Consider the following 12,774-nt stretch of genomic DNA (forward strand, 5'->3'; position numbering starts at 1 on the left):
TTTCATTCTTTCAGGAATCCAACTCGTGTGTTGCCTGTTGCCTAATATGCTCAATTTTACAGTTTGTTCGTGGTCAGAAGGTAAATCTTGTCTCTTTTATCTATTGTGGATAGAGGTGGAAGTCTCTGAAATGATATTTTTTAAGAATAAAGAAAATTATTAAACATTGCCTGGGCAGGGGATGCTATTAAACCCTATTAAAAGACACATTATGAACTGTGAGTAATTTTTGCCATATACATGTAAATAAGTTAACAATCTTAGTATGGATTAAATGTTCTACTGTTTAATATAGAAAAATATCTCAATAGAAGATGCACAATGGATCAGGTAATTTGCAAAATAATATAAAAATGGCCAGCATGGCCTTGACAGTTACTTTTCTGAAGTGTACTTTGTCCATATAAATACTCCTTGAGGATTACACGCATTTGCTCTGGGAAAGTAATTCTAGCTAGCTGTTTTAAATTTTATATTATAACTTACTTCCTCAGGTACCTGATGATTATTAAACCAAAGCCTCCACTGAATAGACAGCATACAAAACAATCCTCTTCCCCAAACCCAAACCCACTTACATCTCCACTGGACCGAGAATGCACTCTTGACCTAGAGGTTGCTCAGTCATCATCTGATTGATGAGATGAGCTGGGATTTGAATTTATAGTCAGAGAGGGGAGGAGTGCAATTTTAAAGGTCTCACTGTACTCCACGCAAAATAACCCCAAATCTCTGATCTCAGACAACTGTCACATTCTGCAAATGCTCAAGTAGAAAAGTCTCGTGGCCTCCAACAAAGTAGGTATTAAGCAGGAATTACAAGTAAATGGCAGGAGCTAGAAGCAGAAGTCGTGGAGACATAAAAGATGAAGTGGGTAGTATACATTTAGCCAGGGTGAATAAACAAAGCAGGAGGAGAGAAAGAGAAGCAGATTACCAGAGGAAGATTACTGGAGTGGGAAGACAGAGAAAGAGAGACTCTTCCCTGCTTTCCCCCCAGTTACCTAGCTCTCTGGCTTCCAGCCTTTTCTGAGATTTATTTTGTGCTCCTGAGCTCCACTTGTAGTGGACAAGCATTTCATTTGCTTGTCTAGCACACCTGTCCATTTTTGCTTACTTAATTTTCTTGGGGAAACTATTCTTCCATTCGACACGATCTTATGGTAACTCTCAGTCACCATTTCCCACCTGTCCCTATGCTTACCACCCTGCTTATCAAAATGGAGAAAACACCCCTCTTTCAATCAATATTCCACTAGTGCTTTTAGTTTCATTCCCTCTTTCCTTCTTAATGATCTTACGTTTCACATACCCCTTCTCTCTCTGGTATTAACAATACTTCCACCTTAAATTGAGATCATTGGAAACAGACTCTGAAACAGTGATTTGTGTGAAAAATATAGACGGGGGGCTGCGCAGTCTCGGGAAGAATATCTATACATGAGCAAGGGAAGCAGGACTTGGCAGAAGGAAAGTGAGTGGCTTTTCCAATAGAGGTCTCGCCAGTCCTGTGGAGGTATAGCATGGTCCTTCAGAGCCGTCCCTAATTAAAGCAAAGGGCTGGACAGTGGTTAGGTTTAGGGTTAGGGTTAGAGTTGAGTGAGCTCTGAATGAGGCAATATGAAGACATGTCCTATAAATGGGGTTCTCAGGGAGCTAGCTGGCAGTCAGGTCAAATTGTGACTATTCTGTGAACACGGGGCTTTCTCAGGAACTCTAAACTGACAAAGATTCTCTCCTTGCTGAAATTCTACTCAGGCTCCCCTCAACTCTCTTCTCAACTAGACTTTGACTTTTGAGCTTCTATTTTCATCTCTGCATTGTTCAAATTTAGCAAGAATCCTACTAAGTCAGTTTAGCCATATTCCTCCATTCTTGATATCTGATCACTCTTGGTATCTAATTGGGTTCCCCCTCCTATACCATCCCCCAAGTGATGTCTGGTCACCCTGGCCTGCCTTTGGTAAGAATCTCATTAGGCCAATTTAGCCAGAATCCCCTCTTCACTGTGATGTTTCCTCTTGGTAATTTTCCATCCACTGACCCCCACCTTTCTTCCTGACTGTAAATTGTGAATTTTCCTTATTGTATTCAGAATTGAGCCCAGTTCTCTATACTGAGGTCTCTTTTCCCCTATGTTACTAGTTTTTCTGAATAAAACCTACTTTTACCACTTTACTGTCCAGCTCTGTTTATCTTTGACAAAACCTACTTTGACTTCTCCAGTGACTCTTAGGCTGTTGGTTTTCATCGGTACTGTGGTCGCAAGGCTGATGATTTTCAAGCTACGATGGGACTGGCAAGAAGGAGCTGGGAATAGGCAAGTTAAAAATGCCACATAGCTCACTGTTCTTACCAAGACTTTTGTTTTTTTTGAATAAATTCCCCTTGGGTTGTTGCAAGTCTTTGGTTAATTTTCAGAGTACTGAAAAAGTTCATCATTTTGGCCAATGTCCTCATTGTTTTTACGAAGAAGAAAGTTTTCAGAGGTCCTCATTCCATCACTCCAGAAGTGCTTCTGCTCATCTTGGAATTTAGACAATCGTGCTGTAAAAATCTACTGGCATAAGGTGCATAGGTTCTAAAAATTAGAGACAGAGATATACTGTAGTGATTCCCCCTGGCTCTGCTTTTCTTATGATATGAAATGACAGGTAAGAGTTAACCATCCTTTGGGAGGAGCTGGCTGACTTTAATGGCATAGCCCTCCTCCACCATGAATCAGTCTTGTGAGTTAAAACAGAGTGTGGAATGCCTACTGTTGACCAAAAGACTGCTTCATCGTATCTTAGTTTCAGAATCTGGACCATTTTTCCAAGCCTTTCAGGCCTCCAACTCTCCTGTTAATTCCACAATTTCATTTAACCTATTTCTTCTGGACAAGTGTCGAATTTTATAGTTCAAGTCCCTTCCCCAGGGCTTCCCTGGTGGTGCAGTGGTTGAGAATCTGCCTGCTAATGCAGGGGACACGGGTTTGAGCCCTGGTCTGGGAAAATCCCACATGCCACGGAGCAACTAGGCCCGTGAGCCCCAACTACTGAGCCTGCGCGTCTGGAGCCTGTGCTCCACAACAAGAGAGGCCGCGACAGTGAGAGGACCGCGCACCGCGATGAAGAGTGGCCCCTGCTGCCCACAACTAGAGAAAGCGCTCGCACAGAAACGAAGACCCAACACAGCCAATAAATAAATAAGTTAATTAATTAATTAAAAGAAGCCTCAACATTAAAAAAATAAAATCCTTTCCCCAAATGTCTTGGAGTGAAGAGATGCTCATGTGTGATAAACATCAAGATCAAAGGTGTTGCTTGAGATAATTTCAATCTCTGTTTGTTTGTTTTTTTAAATTTATTTATTTTATTCATTTGTCTTTGGTGGTGTTGCTCAGGCTTTCTCTAGTTGCGGATTGCAGGGGTTACTCTTCGTTGCGGTGCGCAGGCTTCTTGTTGCGGTAGCTTCTCTTGTTGTGGAGCACAGGCTCTGCACGTGGGCTTCAGTAGTTGTGGCTCGCAGGCTTAGTTGCTCTGCGGCATGTGAGATCTTCCCGGACCAGGGCTCAAACCCATGTGCCCTGCATTGGCAGGCAGATTCTTAACCACTGCACCACCAGGGAAGTCCCAATCTTTATGTTTAGACACTTCCGTTCACCTCACTGGAGGGAAATACAGCCATAAGTGGTAGAAATAGGTGATGAGACTTGTGTGCAGGGACTTTTTGTCCTCGGCTCTACCTCTAAGTGTGTGCTTTTCCATAGTTTTTTCCACACTGAAATTCTCATCAGAGGAGACACTTTAGCAACATTTCCCACATGCTTTGACTTTTTTTTTTTTTTGAGGAAAATGTTTCATTCTATTAGGTTAATTCCACCCCAAGGTATTTGCATAAGTGGTGTGGGTCTGGCCTTTGACGTTATCTTCCTGAATGTTCTCTGATTGCTCACTCAGGCGTATTGTAGACACAGGGTCTGGTCTCATTGAATCTTGTGCTATCTTTACCAAATCAAATCTGTAAAGTTCACTTGCAATTTAACGTATTGTTTCTGAGTCATCTTGACATTTTGACTTCATAAGTGTAAACTGAAAACTGCATTTACTGGAAATTTGTTTTTAAAAATAAAACAACATAGGCCAGATCTATGACCTACAGATGCATTATAAAATTAGGCAATGCTTATGAGATAATGCTTCTGAAAGAAATTTTTAAAAATAAATTTATATATCTGTTTTTAAAGCGCATAAAAGACTGCGTTCAATAGGAACAGAAAATATACAAGCAATAGTGTAAATTATTAGGATGGAATCTAGTTTTTTAAAAGCTGTGGGGGCTTCCCTGGTGGCCTAGTGGTTAGGATTCCAGGTTTTCACTGCCATGGCCTGGGTTCAGTCCTAGATTGGGGACCTGAGATTCCACAAACCATGCAGGGCGGCCAAAAAAATAAAATAAAATAAAAGGGAGGCAGAGAGCATAGTCAAATGTTAAAAGGGTGACGATGTTTAGCATTGTTAAAAGAACTGACTGGGAAGTTTCTCTTTATTTCAAAGTTATAAATATTATAAATAAGTACGATTTTTGGCATAGCGCGCCTATATTTGAAAATCAGCGCATAATGGTTTTTATTAATAGAACCTTTGCATAATTCATAATAAATGATTCTAGTAATATTGAAAGTTGAAATCTTCCTGGCAGATAATTTTTATTAGCGACTTAAAGAGTCTAGAGTTATTTCTGGCTGCTGAATGGGATCACAATAGACCAATTCCATCACTTTATTTTTCTTAAGCATTTAGAAATACCCAGGCATGTTGGCATTTAGAGGTAAACAAAATGGCTAAGCGGGGGTGAAGAGGAACTTAGAGTATGCTTACCTTATATATTCTAAGGTTAAGAATTTTGGGCAGTTATAAAAGGTTTTTTTGTGTGGGGGGGTGTAGGATACCTGGGAAATTTGAATATAGACTAAGTATTAGGTGACATTAGGAGATTATTATAAATTTTGTCAGGTGTGAAAATGTCACTGTGATCATGTAGAAATAGATGTTTACTTTTCAGGGGTGCACACTAAAATATACAGAGGTGAGATATTGTAACATCTGAGGGAAGCGAAGAGGAGATGGTGAAGTTACTTCTGAGTGGAGCCTGATACGTTCGGTTCTAACGAGTTCAAGCTGAACCACCCACTGAGGATTATGTCTCCTTGGTGAAAATCAGCCCCAGCACCTCCCAGTTCCTGCGGTCTCCTCCTGAGATGTGGCGGTGCATCTCTACCATGGGCCAGCCATTCAGCTCACGTACCAGCCCCTAGCGCTCTCTTGGATGTGCGTTCAATGGTCCGACACATGCCTGGAGTGGGGGATCAAACCCTCGACTGAAAACACATGATTCCAACACTGATCAGGGAGATCTGGCTGGAACCCATGATGCCCCTACCAGATGTGTTGAATACTGTCCAGAAGTGAATGTGGTAGTTACTGGGCCTTGGGATCAGACAGTTAAATTGCGGCATCCCAGAACTCCTTGTAATGCTGTGACCTTCTGTCTGCGAGTAACACCCTCTCTGTCTGGAGATCAGCTGGTTGTGGACAAGGTGGGCAGTAAAGTGTTAATGTGGGAATTACAGAACACGGGTTACGTGCAGCAGTGCCGGGTGTCCAACTTGACGTACCAGGCTCGCTGCCTTTGAACATTTTCAAATAAGCAGTTTTGTATTAAGCTCAGTTGAAGGCCAAGTGGAAGCTGAGTACTTGCTCCCAATCCCTGAGATACAGAAGAAGCATGTCTTCAAGTGTCAAAGAAAATAATATTGAGCAGATTTATCCTGTCAATGCCATTTCTTTTAACAACATCTACGGTACGTTTGCTATGGGTGGTTCTGATGGATTTGTAAATATTTTGGGTCCAGTTAACAAGAAGCGACGGCGCTGGTTCTGTAGATACCCCACCAGCATCACACCACTTGTCTTCAGTAATGATGGGACTACACTTGCAATAGCATCATTATATATGTATAAAACGGATGACATGGGACATCCTGAAGATGGCATCTTCTCATTTGCCAAGTGACAGATGCAGAAAAAAAACCTAAGTCCACCTAATCATCTCCTGAAAGTAGTTTCTCTACGGAAAGCTTTTCTGCTTCCTACAAATCATACTTACCCCCTGGATGTGTTAGAGCCATTGTTGTTCCATTAGTTAGTATGGATTTCTCTATTTTCTGTCTTACGAAAATCTTGTCTGTGTGCCTTTCCATACTGACTTTGTGTAGAATGAGGATTCTTTGTTTCTTTTGTATTTGTTATTTACTCTAAAATACTTGGACAGAAGAAAACTAAAAGAAGCAAATATGGCAAAATTTTAAAATCTAGGTGATGGATACATAAAGGAGTGTTCATGATACCCTTTTCTCAACTCTTCTATATATTTGAAAGTTTCAATAATAATCTTTAAAATGTTTTGTAGCTGAAAAAAGTGTTTTGGCAACTGAGATTTTGCAACATGTGGATTAGCAAAATTTTTATTACCTTTTTCTGTTTTTTTTCTAAATTTTCTAACGCCTTATAAAACTTTAAAATATAAATCAGAATCAAATATTTGATGAATTGCTTGCTTTGAAAGTAATTGAATATAAAGGAATATAACAGTTCATCTAAAAACTGTTTCTCATCTTTTTCTTTATTCTATCTTTTTTCCTCCTTCTTTGCAATGTGATACAATTTCTATAAAAGGTTTCTAAACGAGATACCATAAATAAGAAGTAAACAGTAAAGTCAGGGCCACGAAACAGTAGAGCCAGTAATGAGACTAGTGCTCGAAAAAGAGGGTCTTTACATCCCAAACGTTTACCAGCAAAGGGCCACAGATTTGGTTCTTAGCTTTCTAGGTATAAATTTAAAAACAGCAATATGAACAGTTATATCATTCACAGTGCTCATAAAATAAAGGCAAATTATTCACCCAGGAGAAGCACAAAAATTTCTGGTTTGAAGTTTATCCTGAATAGGATCTCTGTGATATAATGAACAAAGCCCTAAACAATATGCTTAGGATAACTACAGCAAAGGAGTTTTGGGGGAGTGTGTCTTAATGTAGGCAGCTGTCATTATGACAAAAAAATAATCACTGAAAATAAACCTATCGGAGCAAATACCGTGGTATCATCCAGGTAAGCAGCAACTCAGAGGTCTTGAGAGACTTTTGGAGTATCTTGAACAAACCTTCTTAAGCGGTTTCAAGAACCCCAAGGGGATTGCTAGATAAACATTAAGAGTTTTAGGGAGCCTGTAAGTTGTGTACGTTAGCGGGCATGAACACATTTTTCTGAGGACAGGTTTTTTAGCTTTTATCAGAAGGATCTTTGCTTCAGAAAAGAGTGAGAACCACTAATTTATAGAAATAAAGAGGCTACACATCCATTGGGGATATCTTTTTCTTGATGAGCTTTTCAAAAATATATGTGATAAGGAGCTTTGAGATTGTGCTCTCTGCCTGCTTCTCAGAATGAAAAAATTCTGCATGTCCTCTAAAAAAGGAAAACATATATCCCATGAGTCAGCTCACCAGAGCAGGCTGGACCACTGATAAAAGCTGAGGCACTGATTTAGGACTGATTGGTAGAGAAACCTGCTTCATATATGCTTGGAGGTAAGGCCAGTGTGTATTTTCAGGAAAGATGAAGGTTGTTATAAAAAATAATTTTGTGTATACTCCAAATGAAATGAAAAAAAAATTCATGTACTGCATTGATAATTTTAACACGAATATTTTTAAAGCTGGTGTAATCAGAAGCTTATCTTAAACATTACAAAATAAAAGTTAAATAAATCACCCATAGACAGTCTGGCTTTGAGTGATGCAATTTCCTGGGACAATGTACTAACATAAATTGCTTTGCAAAATGTATCCCTCTGTAACTGAATGAGATACCTTGCCGAATGGTGTTTTAGCTGTAAATAAATTAAAAATTTTCTTTCTGGGAGTAACGAGTCATGCCAGAAGTTTCTTGAGGTCTTGGCTAGATCATAAGTATAAAAATTTATTATGCATCTTGTGTGTGTGAGTACCAATTAAGATTTCATATATATTTTATATATTAAGAAAATATATATTGACTATATATATATATTATATTTACATATATAGCCTTAATGTATTTTTCTTAATATATAAAATATATACTATATGAAATCATAATTTATACATACATATGTATATATATACATACATGTGTATATATATTCTTAATATATAAACTACACAAAATATGTCTATGTATTTATATATCTATATCTATCTATCTATATCTATCTATATCTATATCATCTATATCTATATCTATCTATATCTATATCTATATCTATCCCAGAGAGATTGAATAACTTGCTTAAGGTTTTACACTGTATGTAAATGGTACAGTGGGATTCAAACCAAGGCAGTATATGTCCAGAGTGTACTCTTTGGCCATTAAGCTAGACCCTCCATGTGCAATAATACAGTCATGCTATTTGCTTATGAAAGAATATGCCTTGGGCTTCCCTGGTGGCGCAGCGGTTGAGAGTCCGCCTGCCAATGCAGGGGACACGGGTTCGTGCCGCGGTCCGGGAAGATTCCACATGCCGCGGAGTGGCTGGGCCCGTGAGCCATGGCCGCTGAGCCTGCGCGTCCGGAGCCTGTGCTCCGCAACGGGAGAGGCCACAACAGTGAGAGGCCCGCATACGCAAAAAAAAAAAGAGCATTTGTACAGTGAACCTTTTATTTAAGGTTTCACAGCTGAGAGAAGTCTAGAGCAGCTAATACAATAGCTGGATGTCTCCTTTTAGGCCGCTACTGTTTGAGTGTAGGAAGTATTGTTTCATTTGTATGAATTAAGAGTGTCCACTAAAATGGTTTATTCTTCGTTCTTTCAAATTTCTCCAGCCAGCTTTATGACTGTTTACACCAGAATTGACACAGCAATTCTACTCTAGGGGTTTATCCCAATGAAATTACTTAGGGAGAGCAAAAAAGCTATATTCATGAAGATATCCAGTATGTCTTTATTTGTAAGAGAATATAAGAAAATATTGGGAAGAAAACACCCCAGAGACCTTATATTAAGGGGGATAAAGACAGCTATATCAACACAATGCAATATTATAAAAATATTATGTATAATTATAAAAATTTGTAAAATCATGAAAAACGTCTGGCTAAGCATCAAGAAAGGATAGCAAAATACTACTTTATAAACATATACTTAACAACTGTTATAATTTCAACAACTAAAATTATATATTTGTAAAAAGAAACGTGAAAGAAATGGAAATAGTCATACTGTGTTGGAATTATAAACATTTGTCATTCTTTCCTTAATCTTGTGATTTTTATTTCATAAATATTTCAAAAATTCCTTGACAAGTTCCTGCATTTTCATTAGAGTTTTCCAGGATTTCATTAGTCATTAATGGACTTCCTCCCTTTTAAATACTGGCTCCTCGACTCATTAGTGGACAAGATTGTGCCAATTAATTAACTTCTCTAGACTGCATTATTTTTTCCCCTGCTGAAGATGGAGAAAATAACACTTAGCTCATAGGATTGTTTAGGTCAAATGAGATAGTGTTTAATACAGTTTCCTACTACATAGTATGTGCTTTAAAAAACAAAAAGAGCCCAAATGGATAAGGAAACTCAGCTACCATTTTGCTGAGTGTTCAGAATTTCACACTAATGTGTGGGACATTACCATTTTATGGTGAGAGAAATCATTAATAGGTCAGAATGAAAGTTACTCTGTTTTTAACCCTGTTTTTGGATAAATAATGAATCATAAAATACCAAGTATCAGACACAGCTTCATTTTTTTTTTTATCTTTTAAGGAAAAAAAGTTATTTCAATTAAAAGAAGCTAAAACTCATGAATAAAAATTTGAAAAATTGAGAAAAAGAGGAAAAAGATAAAACATGGTTTTACGGCTCCCTCCAAAAATATAGCTCCTATTAACATTTAGGGACTGGAAGGGTTTATTCTCAGCTTTTTGTTTCCTATACATAGGATACTTTTCCAAAAGTAATACAGTTATATTTGCAATTTTGTATTTCTCTTTCCACTAGAAATGGTTTTCTTTGTTGCTAGATAGTTTCTATAAACAGAATAGTAAAATGGCAACATAATGTTATATTGATTGGGTAGTATAATTTATTAAAATGTTTTACAATAGTGTACCTTGTTTTTCACTATTAAAAAATAAAGCTATAATGAACTTTTTTTGCATAAACCTTTTTTGGTTTTTAGGATTATTTCATTATTACTTTAGAATAGTTTTCTAGAGGTAGAATATTGGTTTAAATCATGAATATTTGTAATGATTTTGATATAGAATGATACACTACATTGCTGGCGAAGAATGAATAAATAATAAGACCAAAAAAACATTTTGGAAAATGAGTCTATTATTTAAACTTGTCTCTTTTATCTTCCATAACCATATGATAGAATTTTTTGCTGTATTTATTGATCATTTTGGATTTTCTGTGTGGATTATCTATTCATATTGCTTACACACTTATTTTTAGGCACTTCATATTTCATTACCAATTTATATGAATGCTTACATTTAGAAAATTATTACATTTTAGCATGTTTTCTTCAAGTATTTCTCCAGTATCTTTCCATTTTAAATTTGATATTTTTAATCAAACAAAATTTTTAAACGTATATTTTCAAAGGTGTCTATGACTTCTTTTGTAATTGTTAAATTTCACTTCAAATTTTACATCTTTCAACGTTATAAACTTGATAAATATTCAATTCTATATTTTTTAAAAATGTTACACCATCATTCGGTTTCTTTTATTTGTCTCTAACTATTTTGGTGAAAACTGAATTCGGTTGCTTCATGTTCATCTCCTATCAGAGGAAGGTGTTTGTTTTCACTTTTTTAATAAATTTACTTATTTATTTATGGCTGCATTGGGTCTTTGTTGTTGTGTGCGGGCTTTCTCTAGTTGCAGCGAGCAGGGGCTACTCTTCGTTGTGGTGCGCAGGCTTCTCATTGTGGTGGCTTCTCTTGTTGCGGAGCACGGGCTCTAGGCATGCAGGCTTCAGTAGTTGTGGCGCACAGGCTTAGTTGCTCCACGGCATGTGGGATCTTCCCGGATCGGGCCTCAAACCCGTGTCCCCTGTATTGGCAGGCGAATTCTTAAACACTGAGCCACCAGGTAAGTCCTGTTTTCACTTCTAAGTTCTTTTCCCTTTAGAATTCTTGACTTCCTAAGAGTAAAAAGAAAAAAAATTAAAGAAGAAATGACTCATTCCGAAATGTTATAATTATTATTTCCCTTATCTTTTATTTAAAAAAACCTTTTAGTTGAGTAACTGGAAGAAAGTTCTAGAATGTCCTTATTTTCTGATAAATGCTTAAAAATTTGCTTCTTTTCTTACTGCTTAGTCAGAAGGAATCTTAGGCAAATTGACAAAACAGCCCTAAATAATCAAAAGTAGATGTAATATGGAAATAGAAACTTAAACTTGAAAAATAAACAAAAAGAAATTAAGTACAAACATACCTCATTTTACTGTAGTTTGCAGGTATTGTGTCCTTTATAAATTGAAGGTTTGTGGCAACCTTGTGTTGACCAAATCTACTGATGCCATTTTTCCAACAGCATTTAATTTGCTCACTTTGTGTCTCTGTGTCATATTTTGGAAATTCTCAAAATATTTTTAATTTTCTCATTATTATTATATTTTTATGTGACCTGTGATGAGTGATCTTGGATATTACTGTTGTAAGGTTTTTTGTTTTGTATTATTTAATTAATGTGTATACTTTTTTAAAGATATAGTGCTATTGCACATGCAGTAGACTATAGTATAGTGTAAACATAGCTTTTACATGCACTAGGAAACCAAAAAATCTTTGGACTCACTTTATTGTGATATTTGCTTTATTGTAGTGGTCTAGAACTGAACCCACAATATCTCTGAAGTATGCTTGCAATTCTAGCTTTTACGAAATGATGTAAAATTTATAAGTACAAATTTGAAGTAAATGCATAATAAATTGATTTCATTTTAGTAAATTACTCTGCTCTCCATGTTTGTATTAGTTTAGTACCTTAAGAAGTCAGTTATTTACCTGATGACTCGTGGCTTAACAAAGTTGAGAGGGAGGTTTTAGGAACACCCTGGCCATTTTTTCTTGCTGGGATAAATGTATACCAGGAGTGGAAATGGAAATGGGTAGAATAAGTATACCGATTCTGAAGCCCAAATTAAATAATATTTTCCTAGTTTGGTACATTAACTTGAAGCTATATCAGAGGGCAAAGAAAAAAACATCCCAGCACTGGTAGTGTTTCTAATCTAGGTAAAGTGACTAATTAGTTTTCACATTCAATACGCTCACTTATCCTAAGGAAAACTCTTAGTTTAAATAGACCCCACTATGGAAGATTTTAGATCCTGGAATTATCTTGATGCTTTACACTCTAAATCACAATTCATAGATGAATTGACTTTGGAGGATTTTTGTAAAGACACAAAAATCCTCATGCATTTGAAACCTGCTATTTCTTTCTTTCTTTCTTTTTTTTAAAAAAACATCTGAATTGGAGTATAACTGCTTTACAATGGTGTGTTAGTTTCTGCTTTATAACATAGTGAATCAGCTATACATTTACGTATGTCACCATATCTCCTCCCTTTTGAGTCTCCCTCCCACCCTCCCTATCGCACCCCTTTAGGGGAATCCAACCTAGTCCTATGGTTTCCTTTACCTTACTCAAGTTGGTAAATCTATC

General features: G+C 36.9%; 1 pseudogene across 1 annotated transcript; it reads left to right on the forward strand.

Moving 5' to 3' along the window:
* Positions 1 to 321: 321 nt before the first annotated feature.
* Positions 322 to 6,089, forward strand: LOC307195507 (mitotic checkpoint protein BUB3-like; annotated as a pseudogene). The gene is made up of 2 exons: positions 322 to 330; positions 5,133 to 6,089. The product of its transcript is annotated as a mitotic checkpoint protein BUB3-like (transcript).
* The last annotated feature ends 6,685 nt before the right edge of the window (positions 6,090 to 12,774 follow it).

This window comes from Stenella coeruleoalba, assembly GCF_951394435.1.
Source record: "Stenella coeruleoalba genome assembly, chromosome: 12".
Taxonomy (NCBI): Eukaryota; Metazoa; Chordata; class Mammalia; order Artiodactyla; family Delphinidae; genus Stenella; species Stenella coeruleoalba.